Source organism: Mus caroli, chromosome 8 (assembly GCF_900094665.2).
Source record: "Mus caroli chromosome 8, CAROLI_EIJ_v1.1, whole genome shotgun sequence".
Lineage (NCBI taxonomy): Eukaryota > Metazoa > Chordata > Mammalia > Rodentia > Muridae > Mus > Mus caroli.
The window spans coordinates 109,605,326-109,618,593 of record NC_034577.1 but is presented as its reverse complement, the minus strand read 5'-3'; the positions used below and the strand labels follow the sequence as shown (position 1 = coordinate 109,618,593).

At 44.8% G+C, this 13,268-nt stretch overlaps 1 protein-coding gene across 1 annotated transcript in view; it reads right to left on the bottom strand.

Moving 5' to 3' along the window:
* Positions 1 to 13,268, bottom strand: part of Cdh13 (cadherin 13) — a 1,030,912-nt gene that overhangs the window by 872,330 nt on the left and 145,314 nt on the right. The gene's annotated exons all lie outside the window — the stretch shown is intronic.

Below are 13,268 nucleotides of genomic sequence, written 5' to 3'. Positions count from 1 at the left end.
CATAAGGACCATGTAAACAAACAGCTTTCAGGAAATCTAAAAGCCCTCAGAATTGTACATAAGTTCAAGGTACCTATGGATAATAGACCAATGTATGTTTTTATTTTTATGAGATTCAAAGACAGATCTGAGACACCTCCTCCCCTTGCCCGCCCATCGAAACACTATCATTAGGCCAGTATCTTTATTCATCGTGGAATCCCAAGCACTGGAGAGTAGATGGTGAGCAAATAAGTGGTGAATGGTGAGCCACCCTTCAAACAATGATCACTTCCATGCTGGGAGGCAGACAGGCCAACCCAGGCAACGGGAACTGGGTGATACCAGGACAAAGAAATCATCAAAGCTGAAACCATTGGTTGTCAGAAGTGAGGCCAGGAAACTGGGGACAGTTCCAAGCTGGACAGCACATGTGAAGAGAGGGGCATATTTTATTGGCTAAAAGCTTAGCACTGATCCCACCCCAAAACAAAAGTTTATAGGGAGCACATCCTCAAAATGCAGGAACCGTGACAACCACCCCTGGTGAATAGACACTGTTCTTTCTTCATGCTTCAAGAGGTTTTGCATGACTGTTAATTTGCCAAAAAGCCCTATTTGAGAAATATTGATAAAAAGAATTCTGGAAGAGCAGACATATTATAAATGTGTGTGTGTGTGTGTGTATGTGTGTGTATGTGTGTGCATGTGTGTGTAGTGTGGTAGAGTGTCTGTAGAATGAGTATTATGTGTATATAATATATGTAGTATATGTAGTATGTTGCATGTGTGTATATGTGTGTCATATACATATACATGTGCATGTAGTATATGTGCACGTGTGTGTACTATATGTGTATGCATGTGTGTGTAGTATGGTAGCATGTGTATAGAATGAGTAGTATGTGTGTATGGTATGTGTAGTATTTGTAGTATGTGTGCATGTGTGTCATGTACATGTGCATGCAGTATATATATATGTGTGTACATGTATGTATACTATATGTGTGTACATGTGTATGTAGTATGGTAGTGTATGTGTAGTATGTGGGTATAGCATATATAGTATATGTAGTATTGTACATGTGTGTATATGTGTTATGTGCATGTGTATAGTATATGTGTGTGCATGTGTGTGTAGTGTAGTGTGTGTGTAATATGAGTAGTATGTGTGTATAGTATGTGTAGTATATGTAGTACATGTGCATATGTGTGTATGTGTGTTAAATAATGTGCATGTAGTATATGCGTGCACATGAGTATGTAGCATATGTGTGTGCATGTATATAGTGTGCATGTAGTATGTGTATATTGTATGTGTAGTGTATGTAGCATGTGTGCATGTGTGTTATTTGTGTGCAGTATCTGTGTGTGTATGTGTGTTTAGTGTGGTAGTGTGCATGCAGTATGTGTAGTGTGTGCATATAGTATGTGTAGTATGTGTGCATGAATATGTAGTATATGTGTGTACATGTATGTGTGGTATATATGTGTATGCATATATAGTGTGTTTGTAGTATGTGTGTATAGTATGTGGTATAGGTAGTGTGAGTGTATAGTATGTGGTAAATATAGTGTGTGTGTGTGTGTGTGTGTGTGTGTGTGTGTGATGTAGTTTGACTCTAACTGAGCAGATCTCCTACTAGCTCCAGAACCACTGGAAGGAAGGAAGCAGTCCTTCTGTGCCTAATGAACAAATGGTGAAAGAGTACTTTGCCTACACAGGGTGACCCAGAACATCAGGGAACCCCTGACTGCCCCCCTCCCCAGAGCAGGCCCAAGGCAGATGCCCGGGAAGGAGGACCAGAGCTCTGCATGGAGCTTCTTCAGAGCCGTCAGTTGGAACAGAGATCCAATGACCACCAAAATAGGAAGACAACTTAGAAACATGTGGAACAGGAAGAAGCCACTCGGAACCCCGAGCTCTGCACTTTTCAGAACATCAATAAAGCCCTAGTCTTAAAATAGAAAATAAATTTTTATAAATTTAATTAAAAATTCTAATCTTAAAGAATTAAAACTTAAATGTTAAAAATTTAAAGAAATTATTTGATGTTTTCTTCATGACAAAAACCCACCACCACTACCACCACCACCACCACCAACAACAACCAAACAAGACAACTCTGGTATTAATAAAAAATAGGTAACCCTACCCATTGAACCACCCAGTCATCCCTTATCCATACACCCCAGAATGCTCTTTGAAAATCTCCCTTGCTCTCCTCCCTCATTAAAAGTTGGAAAAACACTGACCTGAGAGATGACATGTCCTTTCCCTGACATACAGAATCTGAGCCAGATGCACTTGAGCCTCCTTGAGATGACCCAGGGATTTCTGGCAAGCTGTGCGCTAGCAAATAACAGCCCAAAGGAGCTCCCTCCTGATCCTGCTAACACCCTCCTGGAGGGGCTTGCGATTGCTGTCATTAGGTCCCAGCTCAGGGACTCAGACAGAATTAGCTCTTTGTGTAATTAAGCCGAGGAACACTTAGAGTTTTGTGATCTGTCTAATTTCTCCGAGCAATCCAACTACACAGAAATGCAATGACCACCAGCCGCCTCCAAAGCCCTCAGGGTACCTTGAGAGTCTGGTGGGGGATACAATTCTGAGAGAGAAACTGGAAGAAGCCAAGCTGAGGACTGGGCAGGAACAGTGACATTGGCTTTGAGTCTAACTCAGCTCCTTGGCTCTCGGAATAACCAGAAACGAGCAATACTGTGAAAGAAAATTCCTTTGGAACCCAGAGGAGAGCCCAAAAAGGAAATGTACAATTGAAGAGCAGCCCGGTGGGGACTCGACCTGGAAGCTCGCCCTCTACCTGCGCGCCCAAACCTCGTCTGTGTTCTCTCCAGCATCCGCCTACAAAAGTCGATCCAAAGGCTTAATGAGCCAAAAGGCATTTAGAGTCTCGCATGTGAATTATGCCACGAATTCCCACTTCTTTAATTGGATGCAAATAACATCACCTGGGCTTCACATCCCAGGATCCGTCCGGCTTTTTGTCACAAGGCACTTTAATGCACCCCATTCGGAAGAGCCCGGCAGGAGAGGAAGACATTAGCTGTGAGATGTGCGAGCTTGTGCCAAATTTGCGAACACTGGCAGCCAGACCTATAGATAGAATGGGGGGTAATTTCATGCAAATTCTCCCTGCTATTCCTTGAGCTCTGAGATTAGAGATGTCAGAAATGTAAGTGTGCCACTGCTTAATAACACAAAGAGCTCATTCAGTCCTGATTCCCTAAGCTAGACCTTAAGACAGGAGAGGGGTAGTGAATACGCAGACAGAAGTTCTCAGACGGAAGCTGGAAGATGATGCTATGTACAGAGATCCTGGTTCCTGATGGGGAAATCGAGGCTACTGTGTAAGTCACTATGAGTCACATCCAGGAAGTATCTAGAAGCCTTGTGTGGCTCTTGGACTCTGGTTCAGGCTGCTGTTGTGGCAGTAGTGAGTGTGTGGGCTCTGGGATGAGCCATGACTACATGGCTCAGAGCAAATCCCAGAAGACATATATGTAGGGACACTGCTGATCTGGATGGGAGTTGAGCTTTCTCAGACACTTGCTTTTACTTCCTTCAAGTTTCCCCTGGGTTTCTCAGGCACAGGCTCTTCCACGTTCCTAAGCTGGTTTTTACTGGTTCGTTTTGTCCTGAAGAATCCTTATGTATCATTTAAATGGGGGGCTTCTCAAGGATGATTTTGAATCCTACAAGTCACATGAATAAAGGACACTATTTAGGTGACACCTTGATCCTAGTCACTGGGTCCTAGGCCTGGCATGGAATTGCATGGAAGCTCCCTGGAACTTCCAGTTTCAGTGTTTGGATAATCCTGAGACATCCATGGGTGGCTTTAAGATTAAAAACCACATTCTATTCCCTCCAGCGCTTGCTATATCTTCCACAGGCTCAACCTTTGATCCCTAACTTTCTAAGAAGAAGAAAAAGAGGAGGGAGAAGGAGGGAGGAGGAGGGAGGAGGGAGGAGGAGGGAGGAGGAGGAGAAGGGGGAGGAGGAGGAGGAGAAGGAGAAGGGAGAAGGAGAAGGAGGAGGAAGAAGAGGAGGAAGAGAAGTAGGAGAAGGAGGAAGAAGAAATGTTCTTAGAAATCCACAGGCAGTTTCATTGATTATCGGATTTCTGTAAGAAAATGAATCTCAATCTAAACAACAGATGCCTTTAATCAACATGTGACTTCCTGTGAACGAACATGGGATCAGGCCCTGTTTTCCACTACTGGCTGTGTGACCCTGTGGAAGCCCTGCAAGGTTCTTGGCCTGCCTTGCTTTTCTTTATCCAATTCAGGGCAACAATACTCCCATTTCTTAGGCTAAGTGTGGGGATTGAGTTGATCAACATTTATGCCTACCATACAATAAGAACCAAATAAATCAGCTAGACACTGGTTTTCGTAGATTTATGTGATTAGAGACCAGTAAAGCAGAATCATTTGTACACAAGTGCTCGGAACACTTCTATTTTTGTTGTTGTTATATTGTTATTGTCGTTGTCATTGGCCCTCTGCAGTGGTAACTTCTTCCAAATAATGTAATGTGGTAAATGGGATGTGCGTTCAGACTCCAGAACATATACTGTTCTGCCGTTTCATCCATTCCGAGTTTCATTATATTTTGTTTTGACACCACGATATGTGCCAATAGATTGGACATGTCTGCTTGTATACACAGACAAAATGAAGAAGCAGAACCCACTCATTGTAAAAAGCACAGACTCTGTTTCCAGGAGGACTCTACACAGGCATTCACTTTGCCCAGACAGAGATCAGCCGAAACACAGCACAGCCTTGGCAGCCAGATGATGGGGCCCATTTTGTCATGTGAGACAAAGGGACAATTTTTTTTAAAAAATAAGCATTTGTATTTTATTTTATAGACCTATTCAATCTAAATAAGCAGCATCATGGACCACTAGAAATCATGACTCCTCACGTGGGCTCTGCCCTGCTGATTTACTAACCAGTGGCAGATTGGAAGGCTGAGTGTTTTATGACTCTTCTCTACCGCCCCTTAAGATGATGGCATCCTGATCTCGAGACGCAAAGCTGTGTTCCGAGCATGCCCAGGCAAAGGCATTCTCAAAAGTGATTTTTGTATCTTCTCAATGAGGTATGCCGATTTTGTCCTACATATTGTAAACTGCCTATGATGTTTTTTGAGATTAAAAGACAATACCAACAGACCAACAGCTGGATGGGGGTACTACTGCACACTTGCAATTGTAGTCAGGGGCTTGATTGAAGGATAGCCTGGGCTACACAGAGAGACTTGATTAAACACAACAACACCGCTCCCTCTTTCCCTCATTTCTCTCCAGCTACTAGAATAATAGCCCTTGAGTTCTTAGTTCTCAAAGGAAGGGAAGGAATCTGTCCTCCCTCAGGAATCCATGGCAGGTTTTACTGGCTTTCGAATTGGTAGAATAGAATGCAAGATTATAAGCAGACAGATCTTAAGCAAGACGGTATATGTCATTGAAGTGAAGAGGGTGATTAATTAGTAATTTGCTATGAGTGATTTATCTTGTGCCTCCCCCCACTGCTAGAACTGCCTGCTGTGGACATCAGGTGTACAGCTGCCTGGTGCATAGTGATGAGGGTTCATGGCAGTGCGGGCTGAAAGGGGAGCTGACTTCCATGGAACCTTTGTCTTTCTTAAAGAGACAGTTTTTATTAAACAGGCTTGAAGTCAAGAAGGGACCAGGCCCACAGAGGAAACAGAAGAGCCTGTGCTGTCCAAGCGTGTTCTCTCCCCCCTCCCTTGCTCTTCCCTCCCCTCCGCTCCCCTCTCCATGAGTCAGCTGCAAGTCTGCATCCCTGGGTGCCATTTTGGCCTGGCCTCAATAAGATAGTCACGCATCTTCCTACTTTCCCATTGTTACTTGCCAGCCCCTCAGTCAGTCCCCACCACACCATCTCTGTCCTGGATGTCTGAGGTAGCCTCCTTACAGTGGCTTTACGAAGTAGAGACTCTTCCCAAGCAGGGCTCACTATGTGATGTCCAATTTAATTCCGAAGTGGTCGGTCAGTGACTGCCTTTTCTATTCCTGGCTACCCAGCCACAGTCTCAGTCCACAGACACTGCTTCGGTCTCAGCCAGGGCACATCCCCTGACTCTTTACAAGGCTCCGTGGCTCAGCCATGTATGTCTAACACCAGCATGGAGATCTAAGGTTTAAACGTTTCTTCCCAAGGATTTTCCATTTGTTGGTCTTAGGTCTTCGAATGGCCCCTGCCACACTTCTGCCTGGGTACCTCTGTCTCACCCGGATGTCCCCAGATTGCATGTCACTTCTGTCCAGAAGCCTTTCCTGTTTCCACTTGCTCTAGAGACAGTTAGGAGCTCCCAGGGTAACCTGTAGTCTCCACTGCAGGAAGCACTGAGATTATAATTAATTCTACAGCTAGCCATTAACACTGCTTCTTTTCCTCTTCCTGGACTCTAACTGTAGAAAGAAGGACAATGGATGTGTTAATGACAGCTGCATCCTTAGTCCTAGGACAATGAAAGCTTCACAGCAGGTCCTCCATAAACAAGGGGTTTATAGGAGGAAGGGAACACCAATAGCTGTTGCCCAGATCACTGCCCCTTCCATCCTGGGCACACAACTAGACTACATTTCCCAATAGCCCCCACAGGCAGATGTGGCCATGTGACCAAGGGGCAGCAACTAAGTAGGCCATCCGCAGTAGGCAGAGACCACGTGCATCTGTGGTACAAGCACCTCCATGGTATTTCTGTGTCCTGGCTAGGCAGGAGAAGGCTGTCCTGTGGCACTTTCACTTGGAAAGCCGAGTGTTGGAGCCCCCCAGCAGCCTGGGTTTCTGAATGATTTTTAGAAGCAAACATCTGGGCATGTTCTGTTTCCCAGAGCTGTTGCATGGGTAGGATATGAAAGATTGCTATGCTACAGAAACTCTGGGGGCCTTCTTATTGCTGGGATCGGCCTCCCAGAGCGGATGCATTAGGATTCAAATCAGGTGATGGAGATGACAGAGAAAGGGGTGTGTCTTCCCAACATGCCATTTAATATCTCACACAAATCCAACAGTTCCTATGGGTTTCTGGTAACATAATATCAAAACAGATTGGTAGATTTATTTTTGAAACAATCTCCATTTGTTCCTTCCCTTCACTGTCTCAATGAGCAATTATGAACATAGTGTGAGGAAGAGATCCCCAGTGCTTTCTAAAAGCAGTGTTGTAGTTTGTGGGGTTGGGGTAGGGGTGGGGGTGGGGGTGGGGAAGATGGGCACACAACTGGACTACACTTCTCATGGGCAGGTCTGATCATGTAACAAAGAGATGCCACAGCTATAGGACTCCTAAAAGCAGCCACAGATACTGAGAGCTTGAGTTCCTTTGTAAGATATCTGTGATTGTCTTTTAGAGTCCTCCCTCTTCTATATGTTGAGTGAAGCAGCACCAAGTGCAGGCACGTAAGAGTCTCTGGGTTGTGAGGGAAGGTGGACCAGAGCAATTGAGGAGGTCAGAGAGTCTCACCAGGCAAGCAAATCGAGAGAGAGAGAGAGAGAGAGAGAGAGAGAGAGAGAGAGAGAGAGAGAGAGAGAGAGCGCGAGCCAACTTTTCAATAGGTAAAAGTTCTTCTCTTTGTCCTTGGGAATTTTATTCAGTGGTCTTAGGACTGGGGAACTTCCTGCAGTTGCCTCTCTGTGTCCTCATGGTCTGAGCTCTTGATTTCAAGATGTGAGAAAGACAGGTTCGCTCCATGATGCTAGCTTCGCTTACCAAGTTCATCTAGCTGAGTTAATGAGGGATGATGGAGCCCCTTAGCACCCTCTCTGAGCCTAATCAGCAGGCTGGAGCTGCAAGGTCCAAGCATTATCCCCACCCTGACCCCTGCCCCTGGAGGACACCTGCTCCCTGAGCTGATGCCTTTGGCCCCAAAGGGAGAGCGCAGAGCATGCCCTGGCTCAGAGGCATTCTCCCATGCTCCTGAAGCCTGCCCCACAGGCAGGAAATGCACTTGGATGCCAACTGCAGCATCAGAAGAGAACATTTACTCTCACTGAGCCACACCTGTTGTCCACAAGCCCTTGTTTCCGATCTGTTTAATCTCCGCAGAGGGAGGAGACCTGTGGGTCGCTGGCATTTTTGGCAATGCCGGGCTCACAGCACCTGGGAAAGCTACAAAGTCTGTGCTCTTGTTGGGAGGGGGTGCTGGCCCGAGTAACAGCTGCTGGGCTCCAATAGAGACCCAGAGGCTTCTGGGAAAGGAATTTGAGCAGACCGCAGTATAGAGCTGTACAGAGCTGAAAGTCAAGAGCAGGGGATCAAAAAGCAGTTTGTTCTTCCTGGCCCCCTGAAGACACCAGCAACAGGAAGCAGGCAGCCAGAAAGTAGGCTGAGGCTCACCCTAGGGGTAGAACTGCTTCCTTGTCCAGGGTGTTAGTATACATAGTTAGAGGAATCACCTATGCTGATTGAATCTGATTGTATATTGACGTGTCCCTAAGACATGTTGAGCTACCTCCCATTCATTTATGTTTTCCCCTGTCTGTTTGGTTATTCTTCTATTTCATTTATTCATGCAGAACCTAGGCTCTTTGGATGGTTTCCCGAAGCTGCTTCTGGGTACCTTCATGTGCTCAGAACCTCAATTCTCCCCAGTACTGTCTGTGGTCATCCCAGTCCACATGGAGGTACTTCTCTCAAACAATTAATCGGTGATAGTATGGGCAGCCAGCTCCTGGACGTCTGCGTTCTGCTCAGGTCCAGGCTGTCACATTTCCCACTCCTAAGTGGCCACCCCCTTACCTTCTATGTCAGAGTTCAGTAGATGCTTTCTGCCTGCTCACAGTGAGGTCTCCTCTCTGTTTCTCAACCTATCTGCATAGTCTCTATGTTCACAATTAGCTCTGGGCACCAGCTTTCCATTTTGCCTGTGGCTTCTGTATTAGACCTTAAGTTCTCAAGCAGTATAACTATGCCCTGTATGTTTCTTTGTCACCTAAAGTGTGCCTGATTTATATGAAAGGTGTGTGCTTCTGTGAATGAGTATAATGGGTTTGTAGGAGAATGGATATGCGAATGGTTAAATAGAAGCAAGTGAGTAATTGAATCAATCAATGGCTGGATGCATAGACTGGTGAAAGAAAGAAAGAAAGAAAGAAAGAAAGAAAGAAAGAAAGAAAGAAAGAAAGGCATAGATAGATAAATAGATAGATAGATGATACATACATACATACATATACATACATACAAACACATAGATACATAAAAACATAGATACATAGACAAATGATCCCCACCCCATGTACAACATTCAGAAAGATAGGTAGATAGATAGACAGACACACATACATACATAGATAGACAAATGATCCCCACTCCATATACAACATTCAGATAGATAGATAGATAGATAGATAGATAGATAGATAGATAGATAGATAGATGAGAGAAGATACAGATGAATAGACAGATACAAAGATGGGATATTGTGTAGGTAGATTAATGAGAGGGATGGGAGGGTGGTGGGATGGGTGGATGATCAGTGGGCAGGTGGAATGTGACTGGATAGAAAGATGAATTGGTCATATCAATGGAAGGATCGATGTGCCATGGTTGAGCAGGTAGCAGCAACCCCCAACTGTCAGGGTGATAAACATATGTCTCAACCATACAGGTGATGTCCATTAAGATATCTAGCCTGGCAAAATGAGTCAGTTGGTACAGGGACTTCTGCTAAGGCTCAGGACCTCAGTTTGATCCCTGGAACCTACATGGTGAGGAAGAGAGTTCACTTCTGCACATTGTCCTGTGGTCTCCATGCATGTGCTGTAGCATGCACACATGCACATGCACACACATACATAAACACATACCAAGTAAGCAAATGGAAGAAAAGGGGGAGAGGGAGGGGGAGGGGGAGAGGCAGGGGGAAGGGGAAGGAGGAGGAGAAGGAGGAAGGGGAGGAGGGGAAGGAGGAGGGGGGAGGAGGAGGAGGAGGAGGAGGGGGAGGCGGCGGCGGCGGCACCACCACCACCACCACCTGCTAATCCTGTCACTAAGCCTATAAACGTTGAGCCACCAGCAGGCCACTTGGTGGTCAGGACTCAGCAGCCTCCAGCCCCAGAACTAGAGGAGTGTAAAGGACACTGCGATTTCAGGCTCTAGGTCAATAGGTGCAGTGTCTCCAGGCGGATATCTGCTGGCCACACCTTAGCAATGACCAAACCCCCTTCATAATAGTTTTAAAGAATCATCTCTGACTACTGCTCCATTGATTCTTTCTTCTTTGAAATGAACCCAGCAGCAAGCTACAGGGGGTGCACTTAAAACAGAAATTGAAACAAAGGAAAATATGAAATTCAAGTCCAAGGCTGCCTGCCTGCCCAGCAAGTGTCACAAAACAACCTCTTTGGGCAGTAGAAAGGGAGGTCCCCATGCCTGACCTCCTTCTAAGGCCACCAGGTTTTCCTCAAGTGGGCAGAAAATAGAGTACTGGCATCAGTCAGCTACTGCCAACCATAGAACAGAATACAGCCCTTGCTTTTATGTCAAGTTGTTACATTTTTGACTACTACCAACTATATTACTATAATATGTGTATATTATATGTGTATATATATATGTGTATATATAACTATAATATGTATACATATATGTATATGTATGTCTATAACTATATCTATCTCTATCTTTGCTTCCTCAAAAATAACAATATAATAATGAACCAGTTTGAGAAGAAAAGCTGTCAGTTTGGTTAAAGTCAGTCCGGTTTTTCTTAATAATATTATTATTATTATAAAAAATAAATGAGGGCACTAATCATGCCAGTTGTGATTTTGACTAAGTCATTTCTGATGTAAGTTTATTAAACCATGAATTTTCTCTTGAGCTAAACTAATGACCACTATTAGGCTTGTGTCTCTATTTTAAATGATCAAAATATTCAGCAGAATATGATGAAAATTATAGATAGTGATAATTACAAAATGTCGGCATCACCTGGAATCAATTTACTCATATGACAGCTCGGTCACAGAGGAAGGGCCGCTTGGAGATGTGCAGAAGCCAGGCTGCATGAGCTGCTGTCATTTATCCTTTAGGGACTGTCAGGACTGGATATTTATATTCCTTGCTACCCGGGAGTCATTTCGAGCCTGCCTGCCATCCCCTTTATCAGAGAGCAAGAGAAGGATCGTCAAAGAGACACACCTTCCCCCCCTGTAAGGCCCTGACCTCTAATGAATTTCTGAAGGCAGGCATAGCTTTCAAATAAACTCTGACAGGGCCACTTATGGTCTACAGGGGATGGAGTTCCACTTAAAATATATGGTGCTGGCCTGTCCTAATTCCCAATCCTACAAGCAAGAGGGCAGAGGTTTGGTGCCATGTAATCTGGTAATTTTCTTGATATTACGTCACAGGTTTCAGTCCTGAAGGTATCCATGCATACCTGAAACCCAGGGCAATATGGATTTTCTCTTCCCACCAAAGGGCAGAGACAGCATCCCCTAAAACTGTGATGTGTAGGTATAGATGTATTTGTATATTTAAGGACTAGTTGATTTGGGGCGGGGGGGGTGCTTTCCCACAAAGGAACTGGATGCCAGAATAGAATAAGTTGTTGTCTTCTCCCATGGTGACCTTCTGTCACCATCTGGTAGGGAAGAGACTTGGGGCAGCACACTCACACATGCACACATGCAGAAACACACACACACACACACACACACATATATGTGTGTGTGTGTGTATGTGTATGTATGTATGAAAGTATGTATGTGTGTATATATATATATATACATATATATATACACACACATATACATATATATATACATATATACATATATATATATACACACATATACATATATATATATACACACACATACATACATACACATCCTCGTGGGTATGCACACATATGTATGCATGCACACATGCGCACATGCCACTCCCAGAACTGAATTCTGATCCACGCAATCCAACGAACCATTCAGTGGTGGCAGGACAGTATGTAGGAACACACAGCACAGCTGGCTTAGAGTGGAGCACACATGCAGTGTGGTTCTTTCTGACTTTCCCTGGACTCTTCAGCCCTGGCCCTTGGAGTGAGCCCCCACCATTCTGCACCCGATCCTAAGTCCTGATTCCTAATCTGTTCCACACCCCTACAGTCCCAAGGGAAGAAGAACACTGTCTGCGGGACACCAGGCCATTGCTCCCACATCAGTCATCCTTGTGGTTATACAAGAATTCCCCCAGGGCTATCTCCTGGGTTCTTAGTTCCATGAGAGCAAACTGTCTGTCACCTGCTGACTGAGTGACCTTAGACACGTGTTTGTCTGAGCCTGAGTATCCTTGTCTATAAAACTAGGAAGACAGAACCTCCTTTTAAGGGACTGAATTTTCCAAGTGCTTAGTACATTATAAATGCCATTTCACACGTCAACCACAATGCATAAGGACTAGATAGGCAACCATGAGAGCTGGATGCTGCCTCTTGTCTGATGGACTGATGCATCTTCTTCCAATCCTTTCTAATTTTGGCTTCATGATTCTCCTCCCTCTTAGAAATTCTGACCATTTTCTTCTCTTTCTAGGATCCAAGCCAGTCCATCTGAGATAGATCGATACACACAGCAGCCTCCAGGGCTCACTCCTGATCACTCTCTTCTCAGACTTATATTTGTGTTGAAAACCTTTACAATCAGAGGAGCAAGGGTACTTCAGCTCCCGGGGCTCAGGCATCCAAGTTTGGATGGCGGTGGTGCTGGTGCCTTGCTAGCCACCTTCTATCTGAGAATAACTGGTGCCCAGTAGCTTTGTATACTGTGAACACACTATGGGGGCTAGGGATATAGCTAAATAGATTTTTTAAAAAAGCATACCAAGCAAGCATGAGGGCCAGACTTTGGATCATAGAACCTACGCAAAAGCTGGATACATGTGGGGGGACCTTCTGTAACCACAGCACTCAGGAGGGAGAGACAGGGATCTCCAGGGCAAACTGACTAACTCAATGTTGTGGAAGTTCCTTCCTTTGATGATCTGTGAACAATGTCTACCCTCACCTCTCATGGCAAACCAAAGTACAATTCTACCAGTTCACTCTGAGAACCAATGTGTCTATTCGCTTTCTTACAGGGAATGGGTACAGCATTATATGGGAGCATGGGTAACCTCAAATCATCGGGAACGGAAAATTTTACCCAGCATGGATGATGGATTCTTCATAGGAATGTAGTTGGAGCTCCCTTACCCCAAACCATAGCCCAGACATCCTTTGGGT